At 43.2% G+C, this 15,056-nt stretch overlaps 2 pseudogenes; both read left to right on the forward strand.

Annotated features, from left to right (window-relative positions):
- The first annotated feature begins 325 nt into the window (after nt 1-325).
- LOC148014088 (3-oxoacyl-[acyl-carrier-protein] reductase 4 pseudogene) lies at nt 326-8,070 on the forward strand (annotated as a pseudogene).
- Nucleotides 8,071-13,265: 5,195 nt separating this feature from the next.
- On the forward strand, nt 13,266-14,281 carry LOC148014089 (3-oxoacyl-[acyl-carrier-protein] reductase 4 pseudogene; annotated as a pseudogene).
- Nucleotides 14,282-15,056: the final 775 nt, after the last annotated feature.

A 15,056-nucleotide genomic window follows, 5' to 3' on the forward strand; every position in this document is an offset into this window, starting at 1 on the left:
CCCCCTGCCTCCCTTCTTCGTGCCGGTGCCAACAGACACCACAACTGCTCCACAACCCATGCCCTCTCTGGACACGGCCCAGCTGATGAGCATGATGTAGATGCTCGTCAGTAAAGTGGCTGAGATTGTCCTAGATACTGGAGAAAAAAGACATGTCACTGCAAATGTTGAGTCCAAGAAAGACCCGAAACGGCAAAAGCTAGAAGCGTCAACCACCACAGCTCCTATTCCCATGCCACTTGGTGCGGACTACAACGCCTACGTGGCTGAGCTCTTGACATAGTTGGATAAAGAAAAGGAAGAAAAGAAGGTGGCTCTATTAGAGATGGAAAAGGAAAGGGAAACTTTGATAGCCCTGAGGCTCGAAGTTTCAAGGCAAGGAGCCAATCGACAAAGGGAGGTCAAAGTGCTGCAAGATCAGCTAGAGGCAAAAACGAAAGAAGCCCAGGATAACGAAAGCCGCCTAAGACAGAGGCTAGAGGATGAAGAATAAAACATGGTGGCCGAGCAGTGGAGCTTAAAGCTGCTCGTGTAGCAATATGCTGACCTGGAATAGAGAACAACTAGACTAGAAGGGTATGGACAGTTGGCAGCTCAAGAGGGTGAGCCGAGCGAGCGGCAGGAGAATACCATAGCAAGGCTACAATATGAACTCGAGGAACAAGATAGGCTGGAGAGAGAGATAGAGTTCCTAGCACAGGAAAGGCCAGCAACCCTCGCAGCAAAAGCACAAGGGCAGCAACAAGAGACACAATGCTTGCAAGGTGCATTGGAAGTTTCCAAGGAAGACACAGAGGCCCTCATGGCCATGGCCTTCACGCAATGAAGACTGCACCTTGTGGAGATCCAAAGCCACGAGCAGCTAGTGTAGGAAAAGTCAAAACTAATCGCTGAGGCAGAATAGAAATTCAGTATTGCAAATCAAGTGAAAGAAATCGCCGAAGAATAGCTAGCTCGAAAGTCCAAGGAGTGGCACCAACTCTAGGCCTTAACAAACGAATAGCAGCAGCAGCAGGCGGTAACCACACTAGCAAGTGAGCTGGAAGAGGAAAGAAGAAATATGGATGAAAGAGCCAATGCATGGGAAGAGAACAACTTTGAAAGAATCAGGCAGTTAACGGAGTGCTTGGCAGTGGCCGAGTGCGAGAGAGTGCTTGCCGAATCCAGGGCCGAAGCATCCGATGTATGCACCAATGCACAGAGGCAAGCCTTTCTCAGCACTGTGCTACATGTCACCCAAGCAGAGGGCGATGATTCGGTGGAGCGGGTGAGAAGGAAGCTGGAGTTGACTACCCGAGCACTAAGATATGGCCTTCAGGATCCGGAACTCCCCATCGGCACACGACTCACCAAGGAGCAGCAATTCCACTACCTGTGCCATGTCAGCCTCTCCACTATTGAGCTCAAAGAACTAGGGTTTGAAGAACAAGAGCAGCCCGCACCACCATCACAAGCAACCCCAACCGCAGTGGCCGAGCAGAATACCAAAGAGGGCCCTGACTTGGAGCAGGAGGACAAAGAAGAACAACAAAAAATGCCCAGTCCGCCTCTACCAGACCTCCCTCCAGACGAGCCCGAAGATGCCCACATGCCTAAGTGCATTGTGGCAGCCAAAAGAAGGAGGCAGAAACTAGTAGAGGATGCACAATGCAGAGCATGATCACTACCCAGACAATTCCCTGATGAGTGCCACTACAAGGGGACCCCAACCCTGTCGATTGGCCTCAAGAATTGATCATCTAGCTTGACCGGGAGTTCCAGACGAGACCATTTGAGTTGTCATTTGCCTATCCACGCTCGCTGGACGGTGCATTGCCCCTAAGCATCCTATCCAAGATCAAGGACCTGGCCAATGACCTCGCAAAAAGATGGATAGAAGAGAGGAGTCTTATTATAACCAGGTGGAGGCAAGAGCCTGCAGATTACTGGCAGGACAAGGTGAACCGGGTTCCCAAATCCGTCCTAGGCTATGAGGCGCAGTCGAAGTGGTGGAGGAGGACTTGGGATGCCAATTTTGATGCCTGGACCGCCTTCTACAGCTCACTCCCCCGCGGAACGAAACCCCACCTACATGCCCTACCCTCGCCGGCATGGAGTGGATTATGACCGCACTATTCATAGGGATTTTGATTTTTTGAGAATATATAATGTAAATGCCTGCACTCCCGAGGAATGCTTAGTTTTTAGAGTAGAAGATCTCCTTCCATCCATCACCCGCTTCCTCGCAAACTTTTCTTCTTGCTCGGATCCTGCCTTCCTAACCACTTGCAATTATCTTGGGCTGATTAAATTCCTATTAATGCAGAAGCCTATCGATGAGGAAGCCCACCTCCCCCCCCTCTTTTTTGACATCAATCTAGGAATAGATAGTAGGGCTATGACTAGATTAATGATGAGGGCAACCCTACTTCCCTCTTTTTGCTTAGAACTCTTAGAGAATATGAATGACACCCGCTTCACGAGGTGTAACCATCCCTTTTTGTCATCCACACCTCTGAAGGTTCGGGCTGCTATTAAAGAATACCTCCAAAGCTGAGCCTTTCTATCCCAATGCCTGTGACCACCCTGCGCTTTCGACTGAAGGTGATAGGCACTAGCCAAAACACCTTCTATATATACAATGGCCAAAAAAAAAAGAAAGAAAGAAAGAAAAAGGCACGAAGCCTCACTTTGCTTACCACACCTAGGGTTCCCCCCTAACCCCTCTCCCCACTTCACACTTAGGGCACATCAAGGATAGGACTTCCAGACCTGTCACCCTAAGCTCTGCACTACACCTCCAACCACACACGAACCGGGTCCTCAAGCGTGGGACATTATCGAGGGCTTTGCCCAAGGTTAGACCCATCTCCCGGTTCCACTGCACATGCACTTACACCACACCGTGAGACAGACACACCCCTTAGGGACATTACGGAGGGCCTGCCCAAGGTTAGACCCATCTCCCGGTTCCACTGCACATGCACTTACACCACACCGTGAGACAGACACACCCCTTAGGGAGTGCACCTCAAGCGTGGGACATTACCGAGGGCCTGCCCAAGGTTAGACCCATCTCCCGGTTCCATTGCGCATGCACTTACACCACGCCATGAGACAGACAAACCCCTTAGGGAGTGCACAACTTTTTCTTGCAGGTTGTTCGTAACTCAAATGGAACCTGCCATTGGCATAGATCTTAGAACCATGTGTTCTTCAACTGATTACGGAGCCCTGGTTTTGACAGTCCTCACCGAAGAAACATTCCAACCGTGTGACAGAGCATCTTCATCTAGATCAAAGCACGCCAGAATCTCTCCAAATCATCAGAAATCAACAATCATCATCTCTCGTTCACATCACCACCTTTTTTATCATGGTCATCTACCCGCCAATTCCACCTAGCACCAACCCCAATGACCATGCTGTTCACCACCCCAGTGCCATGGGACTGGCACTCCGCTAGGAGGGGGTAATGTTTACCGCAACACAGAGGAACGGAAAATGGAGTAGAAGTGCGGGGAAAATAGAAGAATGAGATAACCAAGAAGGCACATGACAAAGGAAGGAAAAGACATCCTGGATGGAGGACAAACCCTGAAGATTTGAATGACGGTGGCACCTTGAGAAAAGAAAGGAGTAAAAGCACGCCATTAAATATGAAGGCACTCCCGAATCCTTGTAAAAAGAGCATTGGGATCACTCCTGTGAAAATTGTATGCATTACTGGGAACGGGATAAGTTAGAACGGTGGGAAATAGGAACAGAAGGCCTAGGCTAATGGCCGGCCATGTAAAAAGTGGGGATGACTGCCCAAAAGTAGGGCATGTATATAAAGTTCAAAAGTGAATGAGAAGGTCATTCTTGTGTGTGGCCAAAGCTTCTTCTTTTTCTTCTCTTGTTTCTTGCCTTCTTGCTTGTGCTTGAGTGAGGGGTTGAGGGAGTGAGGAAGTGAGTGTGTGAGAGTGAGGGATCGTGAAGAAGAAACTCCCCATCTTGTCTCTTCATCTTCTCTTCTCTTCTTTTCTTCTCTCTTCTCGCGTAGCTATGGAGGATGGAGCTTGAGGGAGGGGGCTTGAGGTTGCTTGAGATTGCCACAAGGATCGTGGAGCTACGAGAGTGCAAGAGAGAGGAGGGAACTCGATCGAGCATCAAGGTAAGCTCACTACACCTGCAAGGTAGGCATTGCGCGTTGGCTATGTGAGAGGTAGCCATGGCCGCTCGGCTTGAAACACTTGATCAATAAGCGGTCTGTAGGTCTCGAGGTAGAGCTCCGTAGCTCCCCTACAAGAGATTCAACTCCCCTTCTTCCAAAGAGAGCTTGGTGCCCGCTTGTGGTGTAGTCACTTTAAGTATAAAGGGGTTCGATTCCCCTACTCTCTCTCCTCATGTGGTAAGGGGGCACAGGCACTCAAAATCATTGTGACACATACTTCGATGGTATCCAAGTGCCACTACATAAGTCACTTTGTGATATGACCATTTTAATACTTTTAATTGATTAGGATATTTCCAACTTTTAAAAAGAAAAATAGTATATGTTCTTGGAAGACTTACATTTAAGAAAGGGGATACATAAAAAGTCATACATGTATATATCTTATAAGCTTAAATAGGGGGATATACTAGTCTTACAAGCTTCATAAATAGGGGTTTTTTTAGAAGTCCTTGCATGTAGGTGACATGTCTTCTTTACTATGAGTGAATTCCCCATGGTTCTTAGTAAGTACTGCTGTAATGTAGGACTAGGGTAGGACTAAGAGAATAAAGCTCTCACCTATTACTTCACATGAAGATGCTTTTACTTTGATCTTCATAGGATGCTCAATAGGTTTCATGAAATTTCATAGGATTGAAGAGATGAAGATAGCTTCTAGACAATATGTCCTCAAGGTAGAAAAGTCTATGAAAGAGCAAGGCTTATTGTAAGGTGATGAGAGTATTATGGGTTTATATCATGGGGTAGCTCTTACAGACATAAGTGTAGAGATTTCAACTATGCTAGAAAAAAAGTAGAGTATTGGGTCTAACATCATATAGGTGAAATCTTTGGATATGTTTTAATTCATTGTTGAATTTATGATGCATAAAGAGTCATATGGAGAAAATAGAGTGAAAGCCACAATTGATACAAAGTACAAAACAATGGATAAAAAGGTGAATTGAGTTGTAGTAACATTGCCATTACAGAGTGAAGGCTTAATTGAGTCAGCTTCCAAATAACCAAACCTAGTAGATTCAAGGAATATTGGCCATAAATTTATAGAGGAATCTCTTAAATATTTGAAGATAGGTAGTAAATAGTTTCTCTTACCACAGCAAAGATATAGATTTTCATATGGATTATATCTTGCCATGGTAGGGCATTCCTATTTCAACCAAATCAAATAGATTGTGTGGATCTACGAGTGGTCACACCCATGGTGATTTTTACAATATCACACATACCTTGGAACTTGCCACACATACTAGTGTTGTTTATGGCTCACTTGCCCAAACTCATAGATCTATGAAATGAACTATAAGAATGGGTATTCTAGAGTCTTCATTTCTATGATATTCTAATAAGTGGTTTACATTGCCTTACAATAATGGTACACTTAGGTTTATACATGAAATTTGGACAGTAAAAAAAGTGTACGATCTAGAATATGGATGCAGGACTAGTGGTGGATGAATTTGCAGGCATAGCTATTGATTCTTTAGGAGATCGATACTCAAGATAGATAGTTCCATTGGCATTAGAGAGTAGAGACTTGACTACAATGAAGTGTCCACTTGGCTTAGTTTATATGTGTACATCATCGTAGTGAGCTACAAACCTTGAGGCTCATATGATGAATTCCATGAACAAGGTACTAATGGATTATATTCCAAGTGTGACTATGCCATTCTTGGATGATGTGCCCATTAACAGGTGTCCAAAGAAAGAGAAGGATAAAGAGGTGGATGAATAGGGTTGCAAAAAGTTTTTCAAAGATCATGATTCTAGATTGTAAGAAAATACTTATTACATTAGAGGAAGTGAATCTAACCCTCTCAAGTTAGAAACCAATGTTTGGGGTGAATGAACTATTTATAGTGGGTCATATATCTAAGCCTTATAGAAGAAGGCCTTCTTCTGCAAAACTTTATGTAATAGAGAAGATAGAAAAGATATGCTCAACAATGTTTGAAGTTAGTAGGTTTCTTGGAGCATGTGTCTTTTACTTAATATGGACTCCCCATTTTTCTCACATGGCAAAAAATTCTTCTACGACAAGAGATGTGCCAACTATAAGGAAACTCAAAAACTTATTGATGATTTTACCAAGATTGAGAAAAGCACAGTATGTAGATTATTATAGTGGATGCTAGTCCAATTGGAATTAGTTGGGCTATAGTGTTCAAGATAAAAAATGGAACAAATATGCGATTATAGTATTAAATGAAAGACAGAGGAGATATCAACCATATCAAGAGAGAGCTATGGGGTATTGTGACTACATTAAAGTGTAATAAAGAGTCCTACATTGGTTCCCTAATGATAATAGAGATAGACTCTTTGCCTCAACTAGGCATGATTACCAATTACTCTACTCTAGATATAGCCATGAGAAGATGGATTGCTTATATTAACTCAATGAGCCCAGAATTAAGACATAATGCACTTAAAGGGAATCTGGTAATAGTAGACATGTTATATATATCTAGATAGAAGGATGAAGAGCTAGATGAATAGGGTTGCACAAAGTTTACTAAAGATCATACTTCAAATTTTGAGAAAATCATTACCAACTTAGAGGTGAATCTCACCCTCTTAGGTGAGAAACGAGTGCTTTGAGTCAATGAAATATTGACAATGGGACATACGTGTGAGCCTTATGGAAGAAACTCTTTTTTCCGTGAAAGTGAAGATAAAATAGATATGTTTATTAGCATTTGAAGTTAAAGGTTTCTTGGAGCATGTGTTTTACTTAATATAGACTGCCTATTATGCTCACATTGCAGAATATTTGTTAAGAAAGGGATGGAAATTTTTTTGGAACAAGAGATATACCAAAGCTATAAGGTAACCAAAGAAGCCTTTGAGGACTACAACAACATTGAGAAAAGTAGAGTATGCAACTAGGAATCCTATCATTATTATAGTGGATACTAGTCCAATTGGAATTGGTTGGGTAAGAAGTGGTTTGTGGATCTTAACGGTCGAGTGAAAACTCCCACATTGTGGTTTCATTGCAGGGACCAATGGATTTGAGCCTTTAGTGCTTGCGCTGTCGTACTGATGCGCATCCGAGGTGTGGAATCCACCAAAAAGTTCTGTGTGTGACATTTTTTACTTTGTACATACTTAGTCATTGTGTTTGCATTTTTGTTCTATGTGGGCAGTATAGTGGAGAGGGGGTTGGAGCAAGAGGAACTTATCTGTAATGATTTGGTTGACATGTATGCATGCATCTTTGCCCAATCTTTGTGTATCAAAGGACTTGTTTCCCCTCACCATACGGCCAGCCACTGTAACAATTGTCAGATCTATGGTTACTATGACATAAGAGACCATTGTGGAAGCTGCAAAGTTAGTTGAGGCTCCTGTTGCAATTGTAGCAGGTGCTTCTAGAGGCATTGGGAAGGCAATTGCTCTTGCTTTGGGAAGTGTGGGCTGCAAGGTTCTTGTCAATTATGCGCGGTCATCAAAAGAGGCTAAGGATATCGCTAGTCGAATTGAAGAGATGGGTGGCTCAGCCCTCATTTGTGGTGGAGATGTTTCAAAGGAGGAGAATGTTGATACCATCATGAAAGCTACAGTTGAGAAATGGGGCACTATTGATGTTTTGGTAAACAATGCAGGCATCAGAAGGGATACTTTAATGATGAGAATGAAGAAATCACAATGGCAGGAAGTTATTGACTTGAATTTGACTGGTGTTTTTATGTGCTCTCAGGCAGCTGCGAAGATAATGATGAAGAAGAGAAAGGGAAGAATCATAAATATATCATCAGTTGTTGGTTTGACTGGCAATGTAGGTCAAGTGAACTACAGTGCTGAAAAAGCCGGTGTCATTGGGCTCACAAAAACGACAGCTTGTGAATATGCATAAAAAAATATTACTACAACATTAGCGTGGGAGAAGCGGCTTTTCTGGTCAGAGAGAAGAGCTTTATCGGGCTGGGGAGAAGAAAAAGCAACGGGAAAGAGGAGGAAAACAAGCTTTGGAGGAAGTAGGGGGGCAATCACCATAGATGGCAGTATTTGCATGGGTTGGCTTTGTTACAGGCCACCGCCAATGTTGAAAAAGAGATAGAGAAGTTGCAAGGATTACATATGCTATGCTTTGCAGCAACAACAAACGGAGGAAGCTGATGTGAAGGCAGCAGAAGCGATGTAGAATCACGACTCATTCTGCGAAGAGGACTGCAGTGACGAATAGACAGCGCGACTGAATTCAAGTGTTCCATACGTAGTGGTCTGCTAGGATGGACTAGAAGCTGACACAAAGCTGGTGAACGAGGAGTTTGCACATAGGACATAGAAGCTGTCCTAGAGGGATCAGTGCCATCGAGATTGACCATGGGACTACCTACTCTTCCGTCCGCGTCTGTCAGCATGTTCGGGTGGAGATGACAACCGCACTACCCCTTCGTATGTGGTCTTCATTGACACGGAGTGCCTTATCGAAGAAGCTATGAAGAACCAGGTCTCTCGTGTACATATCGACGTGCTTGGATCGGGACGCCCCTATGACTACAAGGCATGTATTCTAGATATACAATTACTAGAAGACTAAAGAATGTATTGAAAGAGGAATTCCTACAATTGTCAAGACGGCTGCTATCAAAGCTGTGATTGCTTTCGAGTGGAACACTATCTATGCCTTTCGAAGGAGGCTATGATCTTATCACTAGGTGTGTTGATCGCTAATTGGCAGTTGACGACTATCATGACAACATCATTCAAATGCTGACAACTTGACTCCGAACTATTTTTGTGTACTTGGAGTGCACCGTCAGAACAGAAACCTGTCTATAAAGTGATATTGCAATGTATGGACATCCATGTTGCTGAAGAGTGGAAGCTATTTATTTCATTCAGAATTGTATGTAAGCTAGTGATCCTATTCAAGCCACCATGAGAGGAAATGACTAGCAATCAGATGGACTGCTTTTCTGGTTGTAACTCACCTTGAGTGAGCTGCAGCCTTGTATATCTTCAAGATTGGCTTAGTTGCCATTTTTAAACATTACGCACTGGATAACAAAATTTACAACTGCTTTTGCTCAGGCAGACTTTATTGACTGTGTTCTGAGATTGCCTTGTGGCTGCCAAAATTGTTTGATTCAGAGTTTGTCTTTAATGAGGACTTGTATTGCATACATTCAAGTTTGAATGCCGCATTTCAAGAAGCTGGAGGCCTGAACCAGTTGATGATGAGACCAATCTCTCACATTGGATTATTCACATGATTGATCTTCTATCTTGAAATTCATCAAGGTCTTCTGTAGATGCGACTTTGCTTTCGAAAACCCTTTGATATCTTTGGTGAACCCGATGTGAAAGCGTCGCATTTAAATTTCAGGATGGGAGATACTTCAACATCAGTTTCAGCCTCTTCTACGATTCTTGCTTTGTCCTCTACTTCAGCTCTATCATTGATTGCTGCTTCAAGTACTTCTATGGATGATTTAAAGCAGATTTTGCAGAATATGCCTATGTATATGCACCTTCAAAATCAGTAGACACAACTGTATATGCAGCAGTAGCAGCAGTTGCATCAATAACAGTTGTCTCAACAAAGGCAACTATATTAGGAGCAGGAGAATGCAATCAGCGCGACTAAGGCGATTGAAGCAGTTGAGAATGAAAAGAAGCTACTTGATGGCCGTAATGTATTGGCTTATTTGAAGACGTATGAGATCAAGATGGGATTTTTTGGAGTACCAACAGGACTTATGAGTAAATATTTTCTTCGCCTTGTCACACCCGCCTTGAGGGTAAAAGTGATGATCTTTTCCTTCAAAATTCGCATTGGCAAGATTTTAAGAAGGCTCTGAAAGAGGAGTATTTTCTTGAGAACTTTGGGATGGCTACACGACGATCATTTCGAGAGTGGGTCTACATGCCAAACAAAGGTCTAGCTGCTTCAGAATTGATATGAGAATTTCAAGAGAGGTATAGTCAGCTTGATGCCATTGAACAAAGAGCATTGGATGTTGAGAAAGTTGAGCTTTTCTTGCAAGCTGCAGATCTTGCTCTTCAGGAAGAATTAGGAGAGCTTCTTGAGGATCGCACGAAGCCTATGGGTCTTAAAACGGATTGGCAAGACGCCCAGGATGCGGTCTCGACTTTGACCAAGAGGCGGATATGGAAGATCCGCTTACAGAATGGATCCATGACACCGACGCCGTCTTCTGCTCCTATGTCTGCTTCTACCCCTGTTATTTCTTCTCTTCCTCAGCCAGTTTCTTGGCCTATCCCAGTGCCTACTATTTCTAATACTCCTGTTCCTCCTGTTCCAAGACCGATGCCGGCTCCTTCTGCTCCAAAACCATCCGCTTCGTCGGTTCCTTCCTCCCTTGATGACACAATAAAAGACATAACGGATTTGACACTGGAGTCAGTTAAAGCAGAATTGGTGGAAAATTGAAAGAGCAGTTTGCTTCGACCGTGCCTACTATTCCTTCTAGTGCTCCTACTACACCTAGGAGAGATCGAAGATGTATTTGGTGTGATAGTACGGACCATCAGCATTGCAGGGATTGCGAATCTTTTCAAGATGCAAGGAGAAAGAATTTGGTATTTTGGGGACAAGATGGCAAGATCTGGTTGACTAAAACAGGAGCTCCGCTTGCTACCAATTTTGGGAAAGGCGGAATGAAGAAATTAGTAGATGACATAGCTGCGCATACTTCTTATGTGGCAGCTAGAGGATATGCTTCTGCATATGGAGTCCAGATTGAGAAAGGTTCAAAGAGTCAGTAAGCATTATGGACCTATGCTATGGAGACGACAAACAAGGGGAAAATTCAGCAGACTGTTTTGACTAGTGTAAGTATTTTAGAGGATGATGAGCATATAGATGGGATGTATGATAGTATGGTTTGTGCAGATACGATTATAGAGATGGAAAATATGCTGAAAATTGATATACAGAGTTGTCACAGTAATGTATCAGTGTAGTCCCTGGACATGTTTCATGAAATTTTAGATTTTGTATCACAGATAGAGTCAAAGGCTGAGGTGACTCAGCAAAAAGTGTTGAGTGCTCAAGAAATTCAGCAAACAGAGTTTCCGGCTGATTATGATCAACCTACAGAGACACACAGGGCTGAAAACTTTCAGCCAACAAAGTTTACTGCTGAGATATTTCAGCATCCAGAGTTTAGGACTGTTCCTATTATGCAGTCCATAGAGCAGAGGGCTAAGGATATTCAGCCACACTAGAGTACAGAAGTACTGATTTACAACAAGATTTGAATAATGCAGAGGATCATCATGAAGCCAGGGTTGACACAAAATACAAGACTGTGGATAAGAAGGTGAAGCCGGTAGCTGGACCACTTCCACCTGACAGTGATCAGCAAATAGAGAGGGCTGCCAAACAGCCAATTTTGAGGAATCCAGAGCATGTAGGCCATAAATTTTGAGCAGAGACTCTTGTTGAATTAACAATTGGAAATGGTGATTTCTTGCTACCCACAGAGAAGCAATGCTTTTAGGATATGCTTGAGCGACATGGAAGGGGGTTTACTTTTTTCTTGCATGAGATTGGATGTGTGAATCCAAATATTATTGTCTCTATGGTGATATTTACTATTCCTCATATTCCATGGAACCTCCAACCTATTCCAGTGCCTAGGGCACACCTGCCAAAGTTAGTTGACTTGTTGAATGAGAAAATCAGGATGGGAATCCTAGATCCATCATCTGCACCATTCTCAAATAGGTGGTTTACGGTTCCAAAGAAGAATGGTACTCTCCGATTTATATAGGACATGCAGTCAGTAAACAGAGTTACTATCAGGAATGTTGGTATAGGTCCAGTTGTCGATGAGAAGCATTTGCTGGACGTGCCATCTATTCTTTAGGTGATTTGTATTCGGGATATGATCAGTTTCAACTGGCTTTGGAAAGCAGGGACATAACCACTATGAGAACTCCTATTGGGCTTGTCAGGATGTGTACCTTGCCTCAAGGTGCCACTAATTCTGTTGCGCATATGATGAATGCGATGCATAAGGTCCTTCGTGAGTATATACCTCAGCTTACCATGCTTTTCTTGGATGATGTGCCCATTAAGGGGTGTGCAGAAGAAGAGAAGAATGAGAGTCTAAATCAGCAGGGATGCACATACTTTGTGGCTGATCATATTGCAGCTTGTGAAAATATTTTGGCCAGGTTAGAAGAAGTGAACTTGACACTATCAGGGCAAAAATCTGTTTTTGGAGTAAATGAGGTTGTCATTGTTGGACATATGTGTGGGTATTATGGCAGGAAACCTTCACCTGATAAGGTGGATTCTGTAGGAAAGATTATGGAGAATTGTTCTACCATTTCAGAGGTACGGAGATTCATTGGAGCTTGTGTGTTTTACATGATTTGGATACCCCATTTTGCACACATAGCAGATTGTTTATATCAGGTGCTTCGAAAGGGGCAGAATTTTTTTGGGGATGAGAGCCACACTAGAGCCATGTGGAAATTGAAGAAGTTATTGCAGATACTTTGGAAGATTGTGAAAAGATGGTTTGGGCCGTACATAGTCAGACATGTCTTTGACAATGCATCATATGAACTGATAGAATTGGATGGGACAGTGCTTAGAGTGCCTATTGCAGGAAAAAGAATTAAGATTTTCAAGAAAAGAGATGATGAGGATTATGCATTGGAAGAATTTACAAGAGAAGAGCAACGAGAAGAAACTCTAGTAGAAGAGACAGATGTTATGACAGATAACCTTGTTGATATACCAGAAATATACAATGAAGAGATTGATCTATTCGTGGATCTTGACGATGATGATCATGGGTAGTTGGCCCATCTGGAGGATGCGCAGGATCAGAGGGGGTGGATGTCCTACTGCTGTGCATCCGAGGTGTGGAATCCACCAAAAAGTTCTGTCTGTGACATTTTTTACTTTGTACATACTTAGTCATTGTGTTTGCATTTTTGTTCTAGATGGGCAGTATAGTGGAGAGGGGGTTGGAGCAAGAGGAACTTATCTGTAATGATTTGGTTGACATGTATGCATGCATCTTTGCCCAATCTTTGTGTATCAAAGGACTTGTTTCCCCTCACCATACGGCCAGCCACTGTAACAATTGTCAGATCTATGGTTACTACGACATAAGAGGCCACTGTGGAAGCTGCAAAGTTAGTTGAGGCTCCTGTTGCAATTGTAGCAGGTGCTTCTAGAGGCATTGAAAAAGCAATTGCTCTTGCTTTGGGAAGTGTGGGCTGCAAGGTTCTTGTCAATTATGCGCGGTCATCAAAAGAGGCTAGGGATGTAGCTAGTCGAATTGAAGAGATGGGTGGCTTAGCCCTCATTTGTGGTGGAGATGTTTCAAAGGAGGAGAATGTTGATACCATCATGAAAGCTACAGTTGAGAAATGGGGCACCATTGATGTTCTAGTAAACAATGCAGGCATTAGAAGGGATACTTTAATGATGAGCATGAAGAAATCGCAATGGCATGAAGTTATTGACTTGAATTTGACTGGTGTTTTTATGTGCTCTCAGGCAGCTGCGAAGATAATGATGAAGAAGAGAAAGGGAAGAATCATAAATATATCATCAGTTGTTGGTTTGACTGGCAATGTAGGTCAAACGAACTACAGTGCTGAAAAAGCCGGTGTCATTGGGCTCACAAAAATGATAGCTCGTGAATATGCATCAAAAAATATTATTGCAACATTAGCGTGGGAGAAGCGGCTTTTCTGGTCAGAGAGAAGAGCTTTATCGGGCTGGGGAGAAGAAAAAGCAACGGGAAAGAGGAGGAAAACAAGATTTGGAGGAAGTAGGGGGGCGATCACCATAGATGGCAGTATTTGCATGGGTTGGCTTTGTTACAGGCCACCGCCAATGTTGAAAAAGAGATAGAGAAGTTGCAAGGATTACATATGCTATGCTTTGCAGCAACAACAAATGAAGGAAGCTGCTGTGAAGGCAGCAGAAGCGATGTAGAATCAGGACTCATTATGCGATTGAGTGAGCACAACGAGAAGAAGGTGCTGCATCCCGAGTCAGCACAAGGAGAAGAGGACTGCAGTGATGAACAGACAGCACGACTGAATTCGAGTGTTCCATACGTAGTGGTCTGCTAGGATGGACTAGAAGCTGACACAAAGCTAGTGAACGAGGAGTTTGCACATAGGACACAGAAGCTGTCCTAGAGGGATCAGTGCCATCGAGATTGACCTCGGGACTACCTACTCCTGCATCGGCATCTGTCACATGTTCGGGTGGAGATGATCGGCAACAACCAAGGCAACCGCACTACCCCTTCGTATGTGGTCTTCATTGACACGGAGTGCCTTATCGAAGAAGCTGTGAAGAACCAAGTCTCTCGTGTACATATCGACGTGCTTGGATCGGGACACCCCTATGATTGCAAGGCATGTATCCTAGATATACAATTACTAGAAGACTAAAGCATGTATTGAAAGAGGAATTCCTACAATTGTCAAGGCGGCTGCTATCAAAGCTGTGATTGCTTTCGAGTGGAACACTATCTATGCCTTTCGAAGGAGGCTATGATCTTATCAGTAGGCGTGCTGATCGCTAATTGGCAGTTGACGACTGTCATGACAACATCATTCAAAGGCTGACAACTTGACTCCGAACTATTTCTGTGTACTTGGAGTGCACTGTCAGAACAGAAACCTATCTATAAAGTGATATTGCAATGTATGGACATCCATGTTGCCGAAGAGTGGAAGCTATTTATTTCATTCAGAATTGTATGTAAGCTAGCGATCCTATTCAAGCCACCATGAGAGGAAATGACTAGCAATCAGATGGACTGCTTTTCTGGTTGTAACTCACCGTGAGTGAGCTGCAGCCTTGTATATCTTCAAGATTGGCTTAGTTGCCATTTTT

The sequence above is a fragment of the Lygodium microphyllum genome, chromosome 25 (assembly GCF_053477565.2).
Source record: "Lygodium microphyllum isolate KBCC chromosome 25, Lygodium_microphyllum_v1.1.10, whole genome shotgun sequence".
NCBI lineage: Eukaryota > Viridiplantae > Streptophyta > Polypodiopsida > Schizaeales > Lygodiaceae > Lygodium > Lygodium microphyllum.